This window comes from Fundulus heteroclitus, chromosome 21 (genome assembly GCF_011125445.2).
Source record: "Fundulus heteroclitus isolate FHET01 chromosome 21, MU-UCD_Fhet_4.1, whole genome shotgun sequence".
Classification (NCBI taxonomy): Eukaryota; Metazoa; Chordata; class Actinopteri; order Cyprinodontiformes; family Fundulidae; genus Fundulus; species Fundulus heteroclitus.
The window spans coordinates 18,473,405-18,493,172 of NC_046381.1; the positions used below are offsets into that span (position 1 = coordinate 18,473,405).

Here is a 19,768-nt window from a genome sequence, read left to right on the forward strand (position 1 = left end):
ACACACAACCGTGCATGTGCTCACTCATACCTAAGGGCAATTTAGAGTAACCTATTAATCTACCATGAGAATCTGCCCTGAGAAAACCTGTGTATGTGGAGGGAGAACATGCAAACTCCTGGCAGAAAGAGCCCAACCTGGGATTCAAACCTAGGACCTTGTTGTGATTAAGATAGCAATGGAATGATCTTATTAGCAATCACACAAATTTGCTTAACTTATTTGTCAAGTAAAGAAACAAAAGCAAATAAAAACATACAAAACTAAAGAAGCTTAACTGATTAAGGGTGAGAGAAATATGCTACTTTTCTTTGGAACTTCTAAAGAACTGAACATTTAGTCAAGTTAAATCATGTTCTCTAAAGCTAAAAAAACATATAGAGTACAATTTTTATTAACTCATTAAGGGTAAGAGAAATATGCTACTTTTCTTTTGAACATCTAAAGAACTGAACATTTAGTCAAGTTAAATCATGTTCTCTAAAGCGAAAAAACATATGGAGTACAGTTTTTATTAACTCATTAAATGCGAGAGAAATGTGTTACTTTTCTTTGGAATTTCTAAAGAACTGAACATTTAGTCAAGTTCAATTACTCTAAATCTAAAACAAAAAAAACTGCTTTTCCTTCCAAAGGGCTCTATCTGAAATGCTCCATTTTCTATTATCTGAATCCTTCTGTGTAACAGGTTTGGCTGGCACTTACCTCAGGGGGCAAAAAAGACTGGACAGGTTGACTACCCATCACAGAGACAAACATGACAGACAACCATGCACATAGACACTCATACCTAAGAATAACCAGTTAATCTAACATGCATGTTTTGGGACTTTGAAAGAACATCAAGTTAAAAGTCCTCCTCACTACTCCTAACATTTAACATAAGGTCTAAGATGCTTTGGTAATAACTTTTATTTTACCAAAGTAAAATTCTAAGAATTTTGCCTGAAATTACGTCACTAAAAGCTACTTTTAGTATTAGGAATCTTTATGAATACAGGCACTCCTCACTACTCTAAAAAAAAATTCACTTTAGGAGCTCTCTTAAGGCTTAGGGGTGCTTTGTGAATAACTTTTGACTTACCGAGGTAAAATTATAAGAAATATATTTAGGAATCTTTTTGAATACGGGCAGATGTATATAGCTCACAGGGAGTTAACTGACTCTTCCTCACTAATGTTGACTGCCACAAATATAAATTCACTAAACATGACTGCCGTGAATTGCATTGCTCTGCAGGGGAGGGTGGCCAGGATCAGTTTTAAAGGCAGGCTGTTCATAGGAAGAAGATGAGAGCAGAGCAACTGGTCCTCTCCACAGAAATTATTTCAATGACTGTAGTCTCTGATCCTAAGCTTCAGGTACATCCCTCTGGGAAGTAAAAATATATCCCTGTTAACATGAAACCCCCTTGGGATTCCACAGAAAGAGCTTGGTATAATTCCCAGAGAGAGGGATGTCTGTATGTCCATCGTAGGGGTTTTCTAATCTGTCAAACTAACCTTGGGAAATAAGAGACAATGGATGGAAAGATAGATGTTGGATAGAATTTTCTAACTGACTTTTTTGTGATTCCATGTCAAATTAATTTGAACAGCATTAACTAGTAAGATGGGGCCACGATCAAAAGACAAAGACATTGGAATAATATATTCATCTTTGTTTGTTTGTTTGTTTGTTTGAGTTTGAGTTTATTTTTTCAGTCACAAAATACATATTTCCATAACAGATACACAAAAGCAATAAAAAAGTGAACTAAAAAAGTTCAGAAGCAAAAGCTTATATGCCCAATTCTACAATTTGCAGTACTTTGCTAGATGCATTTAATATTAAAGAAAAGAAAACACTGAGAGAAAAATTAAATTAAGATGATGCCTCATAACCTCTTGCTGACGAGGTTGCAATATTCTCTAATCAGTATGGTTCTTAATATAGAAAATAAGGTTCAGAAGATTAAGACTCAGCATAACTTTCCTTAGTTGAAATGGTAATACTGTGAAAATGCCATTATGGAGAGAATGAACAAATTCGCAGGAGAAGAGTTTTCCCCAAGAAAAAAAAAAATCGCAATTTAGATGAAATAAGATAGAAGCTCTTACTGGTCAAATGAAACATTTCTTCATTGTATTTCCATTTCTTTGGCTTGTTATTGGATGAGAATTGTCTATAAAGCCACAATGTTCTTTAATTAGAATTGCTGAGAAAAACATAAGAAAATGTAAAAAAAAATCAATAAAAAGCTATACACTATGTTCATGGAAAAAATTGCCTTGATCTCAGTAAATACCCAGTAAGACTTTGGTTGTCTGAGATAAACAAAACAATTAGGAGCTGATGGGCCACAGCTGTAGCGCCTGCAGAGAGCTCTATTTAAGCCTCAGGTGCTGGTTGACCATACCGTTGTCTTGTGGCAAGAACTATGGGAGGAATTTGGCTTCTGGGTTTTTGTGCAGTCGCATTGTGGCTTAAAGGTTTGTGTAGTTTTATTGTTTTTAAGATTTTGTGTATATTTAAAAAGTATTGGTGATTGTGACCCAGTAAGGTTGGTGCTATAGTTGTCAAAAGATGCTATGAGAAACAAATATGCTATTCAATTCACAGGGTCTTGTTTACCGATTGCTCATAATGGAGGAATACATTATGAGCCAAAAGGGACTGGAAACTGTAAGCTAAAAGTGTTTGGATATGCATATTGTTAAACAGGCTTACTTCTGGCTAAACTGATGTTTGTTTATTTCAGCCTTGTCCCAAAATGAGATTCCTCTAAAGGAAAAAGTTGCTTTACTCCAGTCAATGGAATTCAGGTTGCTGGGAACTTCAAAAGAAGGTAATTATTTGTGAAATTCTGTCATGCTTTTCATTACATGGAAACTTATTATAATTGAGATACTAAAAAGTATCTGAATATCTAACGATGACTTGTTAAGTGCAACTGGAAACCAATGAAGTGGAATTGGACGTGTCACACGTGTCAAGCGACGCCTCCCACAACGTGTCAAGCGACGCCTCCCACAACGTGTCAAGCGACGCCTCCCACAACGTGTCAAGCGACGCCTCCCACAACGTGTCAAGCGACGCCTCCCACAACGTGTCAAGCGACGCCTCCCACAACGTGTCAAGCGACGCCTCCCACAACGTGTCAAGCGACGCCTCCCACAACGTGTCAAGCGACGCCTCCCACAACGTGTCAAGCGACGCCTCCCACAACGTGTCAAGCGACGCCTCCCACAACGTGTCAAGCGACGCCTCCCACAACGTGTCAAGCGACGCCTCCCACAACGTGTCAAGCGACGCCTCCCACAACGTGTCAAGCGACGCCTCCCACAACGTGTCAAGCGACGCCTCCCACAACGTGTCAAAGCGACGCCTCCCACAACGTGTCAAGCGACGCCTCCCACAACGTGTCAAGCGACGCCTCCCACAACGTGTCAAGCGACGCTCCCACAGTGTCAAGCGAACGCCGTCCCACACGTGTCAAGCGACGCCTCCCACAACGTGTCAAGCGACGCCTCCCACAAACGTGTCAGCGGACGCCTCCCCCAACTTGTCAAGCGACGCCTCCCACAACGTGTCAAGCGACGCCTCCCACAACGTGTCAAGCGACGCCTCCACACGTTCAAGCGACGCCTCCCCACAACGTGTCAAAGCGACGCCTCCATCCAGTTCAAGCGAACGCCTTCCACAACGTGTCAAGCGACGCTCCAAACTGTCAGCGACGCCTCCCACACGTGTCAGCGACGCCTCCCACAACGGTCAAGCGACGCCTCCCACAGACGTGTCAAGCGACGCCTCCCACAAGACGTGTCAAGCGACGCCTCCCACAACGTGTCAAGCGACGCCTCCCACAACGTGTCAAGCGACGCCTCCCACAACGTGTCAAGCTACGCCTCCCCACAACGTGTCAACGACGCCTCCCACAACGTGTCAAGCGACGCCTCCCACAACGTGTCAAGCGACGCCTTCGACAACGTGTCGAGCGACGCCTCCCACAAACGTGTCAGCGACGCCTCCCACAACTGTCAAGCGACGCCTCCCACAACGTGTCAAGCGACGCCTCCCACAACGTGTCAAGCGACGCCTCCCACAACGTGTCAAGCGACGCCTCCCACAACGTGTCAAGCGACGCCTCCCACAACGTGTCAGCGACGCCTCCCACAACGTGTCAAGCGACGCCTCCCACAACGTGTCAAGCGACGCCTCCCACAACGTGTCAAGCGACGCCTCCCACAACGTGTCAAGCGACGCCTCCCACAACGTGTCAAGCGACGCCTCCCACAACGTGTCAAGCGACGCCTCCCACAACGTGTCAAGCGACGCCTCCCACAACGTGTCAAGCGACGCCTCCCACAACGTGTCAAGCGACGCCTCCCACAACGTGTCAAGCGACGCCTCCCACACGTGTCAGCGACGCCTCCCACAACGTGTCAAGCGACGCCTCCCACAACGTGTCAAGCGACGCCTCCCACAAACGTGTCAAGCGACGCCTCCCACAACGTGTCAAGCGACGCTCCCACAACGTTCAAGAGACCCTCCCACAACGTGTCAAAGCGACGCCTCCCACAACGTGTCAAGCGACGCCTCCCACAACGTGTCAAGCGACGCCTCCACAACGTGTCAAGCGACGCCTCCCACAACGTGTCAAGCGACGCCTCCCACAACGTGTCAAGCGACGCCTCCCACAACGTGTCAAGCGACGCCCTACCCACAACGTGTCAAGCGACGCCTCCCACAACGTGTCAGAGCGACGCCTCCCACAACGTGTCAAGCGACGCCTCCCACAACGTGTCAAGCGACGCTCCCACAACGGGTCAAGCGACGCCTCCCACAACGTGTCAGCGACGCCTCCCACAACGTGTCAAGCGACGCCTCCCACAACGTGTCAAGCGACGCCTCCCACAACGTGTCAAGCGACGCCTCCCACAACGTGTCAAGCGACGCCTCCCACAACCGTGTCAAGCGACGCCTCCCACAACGTGTCAAGCGACGCCTCCCACACGTGTCAAGCGACGCCTCCCACAACGTGTCAAGCGACGCCTCCCACAACGTGTCAAGCGACGCCTCCCACAACGTGTCAAGCGACGCCTCCCACAACGTGTCAAGCGACGCCATCCCACAACGTGTCAAGCGACGCCTCCCACAACGTGTCAAAGCGACGCCTCCCACAACGTGTCAAGCGACGCCTCCCACAACGTGTCAAGCGACGCCTCCCACAACGTGTCAAGCGACGCCTCCCACAACGTGTCAAGCGACGCCTCCCACAAACAGTGTCAAGCGACGCCTCCCACAACGTGATCAAGCGACGCCTCCCACAACGGTGTTCAAGCGACGCCTCCCACAAAGTGTCCAAGCGACGGCCTCCCACAACGTTGTCAAGCGGACGTGCCTCCCACAACGTGTCAAGCGGACGCCTCCCAACCGTGTCAAGCGACGGCCTCCCACAACGTGTTTCAAGCGGCACGCCTCCCACAACGCGTTCAAGCGACGCCTCCCACAACGTGCAGCCCTCCCACAACGTGTCAGCGACCGCCTCCCACAACGTGGTCAAGCGACGCCTCCCACACGTGTCAAGCGACGGCCTCCCACAACGTGTCCAAGCGGACGCCTCCCACAACGTGTCAAGCGACGCCTCCCACAACGTGGTCCCAAGCGACGCATCCCACAACGTGTCAAGCGACGCCTCCCACACGTGTCAAGCGACGGCCTTCCCCACAACGTGTCAAGCGACGCCTCCCACCACGTGTCAAGCGACGCCTCCCACAACGTGTCCAAGCCACGCCTCCCACAACGTGTCAAGCCACGCCTCCCACAACGTGTCAAGCGACGCCTCCCACAACGTGTCAAGCGACGCCTCCCACAACGTGTCAAGCGACGCCTCCCACAACGTGTCAAGCGACGCCTCCCACAACGTGTCAAGCGACGCCTCCCACAACGTGTCAAGCGACGCCTCCCACAACGTGTTCAAGCGACGCCTCCCACAACGTGTCAAGCGACGCCTCCCACAACGGTCCAGCGACGCCTCCCACAACGTGTCAAGCGACGCCTCCCACAACGTGTCAAGCGACGCCTCCCACAACGTGTCAAGCGACGCCTCCACAACGTGTCAAGCGACGCCTCCCACAACGTGTCAAGCGACGCCTCCCACAACGTGTCAAGCGACGCCTCCCACAACGTGTCAAGCGACGCCTCCCACAACGTGTCAAGCGACGCCTCCCACAACGTGTCAAGCGACGCCTCCCACAACGTGTCAAGCGACGCCTCCCACAACGTGTCAAGCGACGCCTCCCACAACGTGTCAAGCGACGCCTCCCACAACGTGTCAAGCGACGCCTCCCACAACGTGTCAAGCGACGCCTCCCACAACGTGTCAAGCGACGCCTCCCACAACGTGTCAAGCGACGCCTCCCACAACGTGTCAAGCGACGCCTCCCACAACGTGTCAAGCGACGCCTCCCACAACGTGTCAAGCGACGCCTCCCACAACGTGTCAAGCGACCGCCCCTCCCTCCCACAACGTGTCAAGCGACGCCTCCCCACAACGTGTCAAGCGACGCCTTCCCACAACGTGTCAAGCGACGCCTCCCACAACGTGTCAAGCGACGCCTCCCACAACGTGTCAAGCGACGCCTCCCACAACGTGTCAAGCGACGCCTCCCACAACGTGTCAAGCGACGCCTCCCACAACGTGTCAAGCGACGCCTCCCACACGTGTCAAGCGACGCCTCCCACAACGTGTCAAGCGACGCCTCCCACAACGTGTCAAGCGACGCCTCCCACAACGTGTCAAGCGACGCCTCCCACAACGTGTCAAGCGACGCCTCCCACAACGTGTCAAGCGACGCCTCCCACAACGTGTCAAGCGACGCCTCCCACAACGTGTCAAGCGACGCCTCCCACAACGTGTCAAGCGACGCCTCCCACAACGTGTCAAGCGACGCCTCCCACAACGTGTCAAGCGACGCCTCCCACAACGTGTCAAGCGACGCCTCCCACAACGTGTCAAGCGACGCCTCCCACAACGTGTCAAGCGACGCCTCCCACAACGTGTCAAGCGACGCCTCCCACAACGTGTCAAGCGACGCCTCCCACAACGTGTCAAGCGACGCCTCCCACAACGTGTCAAGCGACGCCTCCCACAACGTGTCAAGCGACGCCTCCCACAACGTGTCAAGCGACGCCTCCCACAACGTGTCAAGCGACGCCTCCCACAACGTGTCAAGCGACGCCTCCCACAACGTGTCAAGCGACGCCTCCCACAACGGTCAAGCGACGCCTCCCACAACGTGTCAAGCGACGCCTCCCACAACGTGTCAAGCGACGCCTCCCACAACGTGTCAAGCGACGCCTCCCACAACGTGTCAAGCGACGCCTCCCACAACGTGTCAAGCGACGCCTCCCACAACGTGTCAAGCGACGCCTCCCACAACGTGTCAAGCGACGCCTCCCACAACGTGTCAAGCGACGCCTCCCACAACGTGTCAAGCGACGCCTCCCACAACGTGTCAAGCGACGCCTCCCACAACGTGTCAAGCGACGCCTCCCACAACGTGTCAAGCGACGCCTCCCACAACGTGTCAAGCGACGCCTCCCACAACGTGTCAAGCGACGCCTCCCACAACGTGTCAAGCGACGCCTCCCACAACGTGTCAAGCGACGCCTCCCACAACGTGTCAAGCGACGCCTCCCACAACGTGTCAAGCGACGCCTCCCACAACGTGTCAAGCGACGCCTCCCACAACGTGTCAAGCGACGCCTCCCACAACGTGTCAAGCGACGCCTCCCACAACGTGTCAAGCGACGCCTCCCACAACGTGTCAAGCGACGCCTCCCACAACGTGTCAAGCGACGCCTCCCACAACGTGTCAAGCGACGCCTCCCACAACGTGTCAAGCGACGCCTCCCACAACGTGTCAAGCGACGCCTCCCACAACGTGTCAAGCGACGCCTCCCACAACGTGTCAAGCGACGCCTCCCACAACGTGTCAAGCGACGCCTCCCACAACGTGTCAAGCGACGCCTCCCACAACGTGTCAAGCGACGCCTCCCCACAACGTGTCAAGCGACGCCTCCCACAACGTGTCAAGCGACGCCTCCCACAACGTGTCAAGCGACGCCTCCCACAACGTGTCAAGCGACGCCTCCCACAACGTGTCAAGCGACGCCTCCCACAACGTGTCAAGCGACGCCTCCCACAACGTGTCAAGCGACGCCTCCCACAACGTGTCAAGCGACGCCTCCCACAACGTGTCAAGCGACGCCTCCCACAAACGTGTCAAGCGACGCCTCCCACAACGTGTCAAGCGACGCCTCCCACAACGTGTCAAGCGACGCCTCCCACAACGTGTCAAGCGACGCCTCCCACAACGTGTCAAGCGACGCCTCCACAACGTGTCCAGCGACGCCTCCCACAACGTGTCAAGCGACGCCTCCCACAACGTGTCAAGCGACGCCTCCCACAACGTGTCAAGCGACGCCTCCCACAACGTGTCAAGCGACGCCTCCCACAACGTGTCAAGCGACGCCTCCCACAACGTGTCAAGCGACGCCTCCCACAACGTGTCAAGCGACGCCTCCCACAACGTGTCAAGCGACGCCTCCCACAACGTGTCAAGCGACGCCTCCCACAACGTGTCAAGCGACGCCTCCCACAACGTGTCAAGCGACGCCTCCCACAACGTGTCAAGCGACGCCTCCCACAACGTGTCAAGCGACGCCTCCCACAACGTGTCAAGCGACGCCTCCCACAACGTGTTCAAGCGACGCCTCCCACAACGTGTCAAGCGACGCCTCCCACAACGTGTCAAGCGACGCCTCCCACAACGTGTCAAGCGACGCCTCCCCAACGTGTCAAGCGACCGCCTCCCACAACGTGTCAAGCGACGCCTCCCACAACGTGTCAAGCGACGCCTCCCACAACGTGTCAAGCGACGCCTCCCACAACGTGTCAAGCGACGCCTCCCACAACGTGTCAAGCGACGCCTCCCACAACGTGTCAAGCGAAGCCTCCCACAACGTGTCAAGCGACGCCTCCCACAACGTGTCAAGCGACGCCTCCCACAACGTGTCAAGCGACGCCTCCCACAACGTGTCAAGCGACGCCTCCCACAACGTGTCAAGCGACGCCTCCCACAACGTGTCAAGCGACGCCTCCCACACGTGTCAAGGACGCCTCCCACAACGTGTCAAGCGACGCCTCCCACAACGTGTCAAGCGACGCCTCCCACAACGTGTCAAGCGACGCCTCCCACAACGTGTCAAGCGACGCCTCCCACAGAAACCCCCCGTAGTCAAGCGACGCCTCCCACAACGTGTCAAGCGACGCCTCCCACAACGTGTCAAGCGACGCCTCCCACAACGTGTCAAGCGACGCCTCCCACAACGTGTCAAGCGACGCCTCCCACAACGTGTCAAGCGACGCCTCCCACAACGTGTCAAGCGACGCCTCCCACAACGTGTCAAGCGACGCCTCCCACAACGTGTCAAGCGACGCCTCCCACAACGTGTCAAGCGACGCCTCCCACAACGTGTCAAGCGACGCCTCCCACAACGTGTCAAGCGACGCCTCCCACAACGTGTCAAGCGACGCCTCCCACAACGTGTCAAGCGACGCCTCCCACAACGTGTCAAGCGACGCCTCCCACAACGTGTCAAGCGACGCCTCCCACAACGTGTCAAGCGACGCCTCCCACAACGTGTCAAGCGACGCCTCCCACAACGTGTCAAGCGACGCCTCCCACACGTGTCAAGCGACGCCTCCCACAACGTGTCAAGCGACGCCTCCCACAACGTGTCAAGCGACGCCTCCCACAACGTGTCAAGCGACGCCTCCCACAACGTGTCAAGCGACGCCTCCCACAACGTGTCAAGCGACGCCTCCACAACGTGTCAAGCGACGCCTCCCACACGTGTCAAGCGACGCCTCCCACAACGTGTCAAGCGACGCCTCCCACACCGTGTCAAGCGAAGCCTCCCACAACGTGTCAAGCGACGCCTCCCACAACGTGTCAAGCGACGCCTCCCACACGTGTCAAGCGACGCCTCCCACAACGTGTCAAGCGACGCCTCCACAACGTGTCAAGCGACGCCTCCCACAACGTAGTCAAGCGACGCCTCCCACAACGTGTCAAGCGACGCCTCCCACAACGTGTCAAGCGACGCCTCCCACAACGTGTCAAGCGACGCCTCCCACAACGTGTCAAGCGACGCCTCCCACAACGTGTCATCGCTACGCCTCCCACAACGTGTCAGCAGACGCCTCCCACAACGTGTCCAAGCGACGGCCTCCCACAATCGTGTCAAGCGACGCCTCCCACAACGTGTCAAGTGTCAAGCGACGCCTCCCACAACGTGTCAAGCGACGCCTCCCACAACGTGTCAAGCGACGCCTCCCACAACGTGTCAAGCGACGCCTCCCACAACGTGTCAAGCGACGCCTCCCACAACGTGTCAAGCGACGCCTCCCACAACGTGTCAAGCGACGCCTCCCACAACGTGTCAGCGACGCCTCCCACAACGTGTCAAGCGACGCCTCCCACAACGTGTCAAGCGACGCCTCCCACAACGTGTCAAGCGACGCCTCCCACAACGTGTCAAGCGACGCCTCCCACAACGTGTCAAGCGACGCCTCCCACAACGTGTCAAGCGACGCCTCCCACAACGTGTCAAGCGACGCCTCCCACAACGTGTCAAGCGACGCCTCCCACACGTGTCAAGCGACGCCTCCCACAACGTGTCAAGCGACGCCTCCCACAACGTGTCAAGCGACGCCTCCCACAACGTGTCAAGCGACGCCTCCCACAACGTGTCAAGCGACGCCTCCCACAACGTGTCAAGCGACGCCTCCCACAACGTGTCAAGCGACGCCTCCCACAACGTGTCAAGCGACGCCTCCCACAACGTGTCAAGCGACGCCTCCCACAACGTGTCAAGCGACGCCTCCCACAACGTGTCAAGCGACGCCTCCCACAACGTGTCAAGCGACGCCTCCCACACGTGTCAAGCGACGCCTCCCACACGTGTCAAGCGACGCCTCCCACAACGTGTCAAGCGACGCCTCCCCACAACGTGTCAAGCGACGCCTCCCACAACGTGTCAAGCGACGCCTCCCACAACGTGTCAAGCGACGCCTCCCACAACGTGTCAAGCGACGCCTCCCACAACGTGTCAAGCGACGCCTCCCACAATTCAATCGCGCCTCCCACAAGTGTCAAGCGACGCCTCCCACAACGTGTCAAGCGACGCCTCCCACAACGTGTCAAGCGACGCCTCCCACAACGTGTCAAGCGACGCCTCCCACAACGTGTCAAGCGACGCCTCCCACAACGTGTCAAGCGACGCCTCCCACAACGTGTCAAGCGACGCCCTCCCACAACGTGTCAAGCGACGGCCCTCCCACAACGTGTCAAGCGACGCCTCCCACAACGTGTCAAGCGACGCCTCCCACAACGTGTCAAGCGACGCCTCCCACAACGTGTCAAGCGACGCCCTCCCACAACGTGTCAAGCGACGCCTCCCACACGTGTCAAGCGACGCCTCCCACAACGTGTCAAGCGACGCCTCCCACAACGTGTCAAGCGACGCCTCCCACAACGTGTCAAGCGACGCCTCCCACAACGTGTCAAGCGACGCCTCCCACAACGTGTCAAGCGACGCCTCCACAACGTGTCAAGCGACGCCTCCCACAACGTGTCAAGCGACGCCTCCCACAACGTGTCAAGCGACGCCTCCCCAACGTGTCAAGCGACGCCTCCCACAACGTGTCAAGCGACGCCTCCCACAACGTGTCAAGCGACGCCTCCCACAACGTGTCAAGCGACGCCTCCCACAACGTGTCAAGCGACGCCTCCCACAACGTGTCAAGCGACGCCTCCCACAACGTGTCAAGCGACGCCTCCCACAACGTGTCAAGCGACGCCTCCCACAACGTTGTCAAGCGACGCCTCCCACAACGTGTCAAGCGACGCCTCCCACAACGTGTCAAGCGACGCCTCCCACAACGTGTCAAGCGACGCCTCCCACAACGTGTCAAGCGACGCCTCCCACAACGTGTCAAGCGACGCTCCCACAACGTGTCAAGCGACGCCTCCACAACGTGTCAAGCGACGCCTCCCACAACGTGTCAGCGACGCCTCCCACAAACGTGTCAAGCGACGCTCCCCCACAACGTGTCAAGCGACGCCTCCCACAACGTGTCAAGCGACGCCTCCCACAACGTGTCAAGCGACGCCTCCCACAACGTGTCAGAGCGACGCCTCCCACAACGTGTCAAGCGACGCCTCCCACAACGTGTCAAGCGACGCCTCCCACAACGTGTCAAGCGACGCCTCCCACACCGTGTCAAGCGACGCCTCCCACCACGTGTCAAGCGACCCTCCCACAAGCGTGTCAAGCGACGCCTCCCACAACGTGTCAAGCGACGCCTCCACAACTTGTCAAGCGACGCCTCCCACAACGCTGTCAAGCGACGCCTCCACAACGTGTCAAGTCGACGCCTCCCACAAAACGTGTCAAGCGACGCCTCCCACAACGTGTCAAGCGACGCCTCCCACAACGTGTCAAGCGACGCCTCCCACAACGTGTCAAGGACGCCTCCCACAACGTGTCAAGCGACGCCTCCCACAACGTGTCAAGCGACGCCTCCCACAACGTGTCAAGCGACGGCCTTCCCACAACGTGTCAAGCGACGCCTCCCACAACGTGTCAAGCGACGCCTCCCACAACGTGTCAAGCGACGCCTCCCACAACGTGTCAAGCGACGCCTCCCCCAACGTGTCAAGCGACGCCTCCCACAACGTGTCAAGCGACGCCTCCCCACAACGTGTCAAGCGACGCCTCCCACAACGTGTCAAGCGACGCCTCCCACAACGTGTCAAGCGACGCCTCCCACAACGTGTCAAGCGACGCCTCCCACAACGTGTCACGCGACCGCCTCCCACAACGTGTCAAGCGACGCCTCCCACAACGTGTCAAGCGACGCCTCCCACAACGTGTCAAGCGACGCCTCCCACAACGTGTCAAGCGACGGCCTCCCACAACGTGTCAAGCGACGCCTCCCACAACGTGTCAAGCGACGCCTCCCACAACGTGTCAAGCGACGCCTCCCACAACGTGTCAAGCGACGCCTCCCACAACGTGTCAAGCGACGCCTCAAGCGCCCCCTCCAAAACGTGTCAAAGGACGCCCCACAACGTGTTCAAGCGACGCCTCCCACACGTGTCAAAGGCGACGGCCTCCACAACTTGTCAAGCGACGCCTCCACAAAACGTGTAAGCGACCGCCTCCCACAACGTGTCAAGCGACGCCTCCCACAACGTGTCAAGCGACGCCTCCCACAACGTGTCAAGCGACGCCTCCCACAACGTGTCAAGGGACGCCTCCCACAACGTGTCACAGGCACGGCCTCCCACAACGTGTCAAGCGACGCCTCCCACAACGTGTCAAAGCGACGCTCCACAACGTGTCAAGCGAGCCTCCCACAACGTGTCAAGCGACGCCTCCCACAACGTTGTCAAGCGACGCCTCCCACAACGTGTCAAGCGACGCCTCCCACAACGTGTCAAGCGACGCCTCCCAAACGTGTCAAGCGACGCCTCCCACAACGTGTCAAGCGACGCCCCCACAACGTGTCAAGCGACGCCCTCCCACAAGTGTCAAGCGACGCCTCCACAACGTGTCAAGCGACGCCTCCCACAACGTGTCAAGCGAGCCTCCCACAACGTGTCAAGCGACGCCTCCCACAACGTGTCAAGCGACGCCTCCCACAACGTCAAGCGACGCCTCCCCACAACGTGTCAAGCGACGCCTCCCAAACGTGTCAAGCGACGCCTCCCACAATCGTGTCAAGCGACGCCTCCCACAACGTGTCAAGCGACGGCCTCCCACAACGTTTGTCAAGCGACGACCCTCCCACAAACGTGTCAAGGCGCCCCCCACAAGTGTTTCAGCGGGCTCCCACAACGTGTTCAAGCGACGCCCTCCCACAACGTGTTCAAGCGACGCCTCCCCACAACGTGTCACGCGACGACGCCTCCACAACGGTGTCAAGCGACGCCTCCCACAACGTGTCAAGCGACCGCCTCCCAACAACGTGTTCAGCGAGCCTCCCACACGTGTCAAGAGACGCCTGCCCACAAACGGTTTCAAGCGGACGCCTCCCACAACGTGTCAAGCGGACGCCTCCACCCACGTGTCAAGCGGACGCCCTCCCACAACGTGTCAAGCGACGCCTCCCACAATCGTGTCAAGCGAAGCTCACACCGTGGTCAAGAGACGCCTCCAAAACGTGTCAAGCGACGGCCTCCCCACAAGTGTCAAGCGACGCCTCCCACAACGTTGTCAAGCGACCGCCTCCAACAACGTGTCAAGCGGACGCCTCCCACCACCGTGTCAAGCGACGCCCTCCCCACAACGTGTCAAGCGACAGCCTCCCACAACGTGTCAAGCGACGCCTCCCCACAACGTGTCAAGCGACGCCCCTCCCACAACGTGTCAAGCGACGCCTCCCACAACGTGTCAAGCGACGCCTCCCACAACGTGTCAAGCGACGCCTCCCACAACGTGTCAAGCGACGCCTCCCACAACGTGTCAAGCGACGCCTCCCACAACGTGTCAAGCGACGCCTCCCACAACGTGTCAAGCGACGCCTCCCCACAACGTGTCAAGCGACGCCTCCCACAACGTGTCAAGCGACGCCTCCCACAACGGTCAAGCGACGCCTCCCACAACGTGTCAAGCGACGCCTCCCACAACGTGTCAAGCGACGCCTCCCACAACGTGTCAAGCGACGCCTCCCACAACGTGTCAAGGGACGCCTCCCACAACGTGTCAAGCGACGCCTCCCACAACGTGTCAAGCGACGGCCTCCCACAACGTGTCAAGCACGACGCCTCCCACAACGTGTCAAGCGACGCCTCCCACAACGTGTCAAGCGACGCCTCCCACAACGTGTCAAGCGACGCCTCCCACAACGTGTCAAGCGGACGCCCTCCCACAACGTGTCAAGCGACGCCTCCCACAACGTGTCAAGCGACGCCTCCCACAACGTGTCAAGCGACGCCTCCCACAACGTGTCAAGCGACGCCTCCCACAACGTGTCAAGCGACGCCTCCCACAACGTGTCAAGCGACGCCTCCCACAACGTGTCAAGCGACGCCTCCCCACAACGTGTCAAGCGACGCCTCCCACAACGTGTCAAGCGACGCCTCCCACAACGTGTCAAGCGACGCCTCCCACAACGTGTCAAGCGACGCCTCCCACAACGTGTCAAGCGACGCCTCCCACAACGTGTCAAGCGACGCCTCCCACAACGTGTCAAGCGACGCCTCCCACAACGTGTCAAGCGACGCCTCCCACAACGTGTCAAGCGACGCCTCCCACACGTGTCAAGCGACGCCTCCCACAACGTGTCAAGCGACGCCTCCCACAACGTGTCAAGCGACGCCTCCCACAACGTGTCAAGCGACGCCTCCCCACAACGTGTCAAGCGACGCCTCCCACAACGTGTCAAGCGACGCCTCCCACAACGTGTCAAGCGACGCCTCCCACAACGTGTCAAGCGACGCCTCCCACAACGTGTCAAGCGACGCCTCCCACAACGTGTCAAGCGACGCCTCCCACAACGTGTCAAGCGACGCCTCCCACAACGTGTCATCCTAGGCTTGTACTCTTAAATAAAGGTTCCTTTAATCCATCTCACATTGTGACAGTGCAGTGTTTTCAGTGCCACTACAAGTCTAATACCCCCCCTGTTCAAAGGGTACCTTCATGGCCTTTCATAGATCAACCACACAATTACTGGACAACCTGGTCTTAAACAGCCACACTTTAGTCAACAAATCAAACTTTTCTGCAACGTAAAATGAATAATCTCAAATACATTTTCCCTGGCCTTTTGAGCATGAGATGCTATATAGTTTTTGGAAATCTAATTTATCCTTTTATACTATTTCCATCAGGTTTTGCTTTCCCATAAAGACTGTGTGCAGATGGAGGCAAATTTACAGGATGTCAGTTTATTAGAGAGCCAGAGGAAACCAGCAGAGCTCTGGTCACAGACCAAGCCCTGCAGTTCGACCCAAATGGCGGCAAGTAGCAGCAGCCTGTTCCTAGCTCCTTTCACAGGGTCAACATAAGAGTTACCAGAGCTAAGAAGCCTTAAGGTATCCCACAATCCTTTGGATGACATAAGCACTGTGTTATGGTTTTAAGGTGTTTGGCCCACATGCAGACAGTCAAAGAACAAGAATTAAAGATGCTTGAGGCTATACATGGATCTAATGCACACGTGAGCAGCAGGCAAGGCTCAAAATGTCAGAGCAAGGAGTACTGCAGGAAGAAAGACGATAAATACGAGTTGCACCAGGGAAATCTGCACAGATGCTGCTCTGCTTACCACAAGGTATGGACCACCCTATCCAGTGAGGGGAAGGACTTCTGTGACCTTATGCTTTCTGATGGGTGAGCTGGCAGATGGAATTCAGGCAGGGAGCTCACGCAGCACCACAGCAGAGGCAGACAGGAGCAGCTGAAGGAACCAGAGTGAATCCAGCAAGAGAGTTAGTGGAACACAGTACACAGAATCCTGACACAGTGCCCGCTCACGGAAATCAATGAAAATTTCCAGAGAAGTATTTCCGCACCCTGTAGTTCATTTTCAAAAGGCATCTACATGCATTTAACATGTAATGACATTGTGTGAAAGGCTGTCCAAATTTCATTTCCTCCCCATGATAGAGCTCTTGACCCCGTGAAAGGTCAAGGAACAGGGGCTAGAAGCTATTATTAAGGGTATTCGGATGGAGCATAAGACCAGAATGGATTTGGGAGATTTTTTTTCACACAATCCCCCTGAGCAGAAGAGCAGGTAAGATGGTCTTGCACATGACTGAATTCTGAACAGTGGAAGAGTTTGACAAAAGAATTTGGCTGCAAATATAAAGAGACAGGCCGAGAGTGCGGCCTCTCTCCCTCTCTCAGCAGGAGGTCAGCTGTGACCACTCCCTACAGATAAAAGTCACAGCACACCTCTGCTTCAGTCTCTCTCCCCTGCAGCTTCAGACTTCTATCTGACTCCAAGCTGCTGAGACGCACTCCTCTGGGGCTCCCAAGGAGAGCGGGGGGGGGGGGGGTCTCCTTCCTCAGCAGCCATGTGACTGAAGACCCAAAAGCTACATGCTCCCCAGAACAGCCGTTCTGTGGAACTCACCTCCCTAGACTAGTGATGGGTCGATGAGGCGTCATGAAGCGTTTCGACATATTGCCAAACTGTATTGATACTGTGCCGATACTGTGTCACTTAATACTGACACCTGCTGGAACTTAAAAATCACTACAGGCAACCTAGTTGACAGAGTTAACTGACACTGATTTGATGACCTAGTATACACAATATTTACAATTTAAGTCATTGTATGTTGCATTATATTTGCATTTGAATTTAAAATATATTAGATTTTTTTTAGATGCAGTCAATAAACAATGTGAACCTGTATAATAACGTAATATCCTCTAAGTAAACATGTTGTGAATGAGGATGCTTGTGGACTGGCTTTTTTATTAATTTTTTTACCAATTTTTTGCTGCCATGTCCTTTCAATGCACCCCCCCCCCCCCCAACACACACACACACACACACGCATACTCCCCCTTTTGTGTTGAACAGTGAAGTGTGGTGAAAACAGCTTTAATTCTCCATCACATAACTTTCATATCCCATGCATTGACTTTTTCAACAATTTTCTCTTGCAGTTTTCAGCAGCAACGGCATTGTTTCTTATGGTTTAATATTGTCCATATGCCTTATTTAAAGATTTCTAATTCTACTTGCAGGACATGTGCACTTCTTTCCTGTCATCGCCATGGTGAATCATGTTATTTGCGTTCCAGTGATCGGGCTTTTTTTCATCCTCATGCTCACGTTCAATGGTGTGTTTAGTTACCTGACTAATATCAGCTGTTCTGAAATCGGACATGCTGAGTATGACAAAGGGAGGAAGAACTACTCAGAGTAGCCGCTTTCTACTAAGGGTAGATCAGCCGTTTTTTCTGAAACGACGCTCAGAACAAAGACTCACAGCGCAACCTGCCCAACCATAGAGGCTACTGCCCAACCCATCAATCAGTGGTGCGCTCCAATCAGCACCAGGTGCTCACTGAGCCGGGCCATGGTACACCATCACACCAGAGTTGCAAAATGGTTAAAAAAATTGGTTTATTATTATTATATTGTTTACAGTTCAGCTTGGATTTATTTACTGCGCAGCATAGCTTTGCTGTGCGCGCTGAATCCAGATGCTCTGGACCGCCATATTAGAGGGAACATCAGTTCGAAACAGTTCCTGTGTCAGTCACGTGACTTTCTCATAGCAATACGCGCATCGACACAGGTTTTGCTCTACGAGCTCGACGCATGCGCCGGCGTATCGGTATTGCCGGACCCATCACAACCCTGGACCTTCCTTACTGCTGAGACAAAGGAGAAGACCTGGACCATGAGGCCTTGGTCGGGCCTGACCAACGCACATCCAGCACCTGGGGAACTTCTCGTCGCCCGGAGAACATGTCCGGGCAAATCCGAGTTAAGTTTGCTGTCTTAACCTCATAATCAGATGCAGGAGGAAGGATCCTGCATGCCAAAAACAGCCTTGTTGTATTTCTCCTCAGCCTGTACCGGGAAGCAAACCCAGATGGAGCTGAAAGCTGTATGCTTAGGAAAACCCCGGCTCAAATTGACTCGGGCCCTACCACACGTGCGTGTTTCTGCTAGGCTGCAGAAACCCCAAGCATTCCCCTACCACACGGCTGCAGAGCTAATCGCTAGCCCACCAACAACAAACCAACCATTCTCCCTGCTTTTACGTCCTTCCTGGAATGGCCAAAGTGGATAGAACTGACACGGAGAAAGAGACAGGTTTGGACAGGGAACTGAGGGAGTAGTAAAAAGGTTTATTGGGAAAGAATTTGTAAATCGTTTGTACATGGTTCTTTGAACAAAGGGCTAGCGAAATAGCTCATTGCTAGCATTCGGTACCATGTCACGGTCGCGTGTGTTTTTAAGGTTATAACAAAGGTTTATCTCCACAAGGGTTTCATCAATTGATGGGACATTAATGTTTACGTTATCCAGCCACTTATTATGACTAAAAATAAAACCGAAGCTTTTATGTATTAGCGCAGAGTGTCCGCTAGCCAAAATGCTATTAGCTTCTGGTAGCTTCTGACTTCCGGACATTCAAAGGAGCTTGTTTTAAAGCATTAAGCTTAACCGTTCTGGTCTGCCGTGGGCCGATAGTGTTATGAGCCTTATTCCCGCATCAATATGGTATAATAATGCCGGTTTTCAAGGCGATTTTGATAACTATAGACTTTAACCAGGTTAGCGACGATCGCTGCAGCGACCCCTAGCGCCCGGAGGTAGAATCGGATAAACAAAGGCAAGTGATTCTGAATTAAAGGATTTTACAGGACAAACCGGTCCTCAGAATGTTATTTCATCGAATAATGTTTTGTTTAACTTAAGCTTTGCATTGTGAATGGATTGAAACACATGCCAAATGTTTTTAACTCAATTCCATCTTGTTTTTTTTTATCAGATCTGCAGTGAACAAGGATTCACCGAATTATTCTGATTATGACCAACCACTTTTGTTTTGTCTTTTGTTTGTTTTTGCATGTAAATAGTTCCTTAGCTTAGCTTCTTTTTATTTTCGTTTTGCTTAGTAGTTTAGTTAAGTTTCACTAGCCTAGTAGAGAGGATTTGTTAATTGAAATATT

General features: G+C 54.5%; 1 long non-coding RNA gene across 1 annotated transcript; it reads left to right on the forward strand.

Annotated features, from left to right (window-relative positions):
- Positions 1–2,395: 2,395 nt before the first annotated feature.
- Positions 2,396–2,966, forward strand: LOC118556780. The gene is made up of 4 exons (XR_004927364.1): positions 2,396–2,472; positions 2,603–2,665; positions 2,742–2,828; positions 2,929–2,966. It is a non-coding gene; the product is annotated as an uncharacterized LOC118556780 (long non-coding RNA).
- The last annotated feature ends 16,802 nt before the right edge of the window (positions 2,967–19,768 follow it).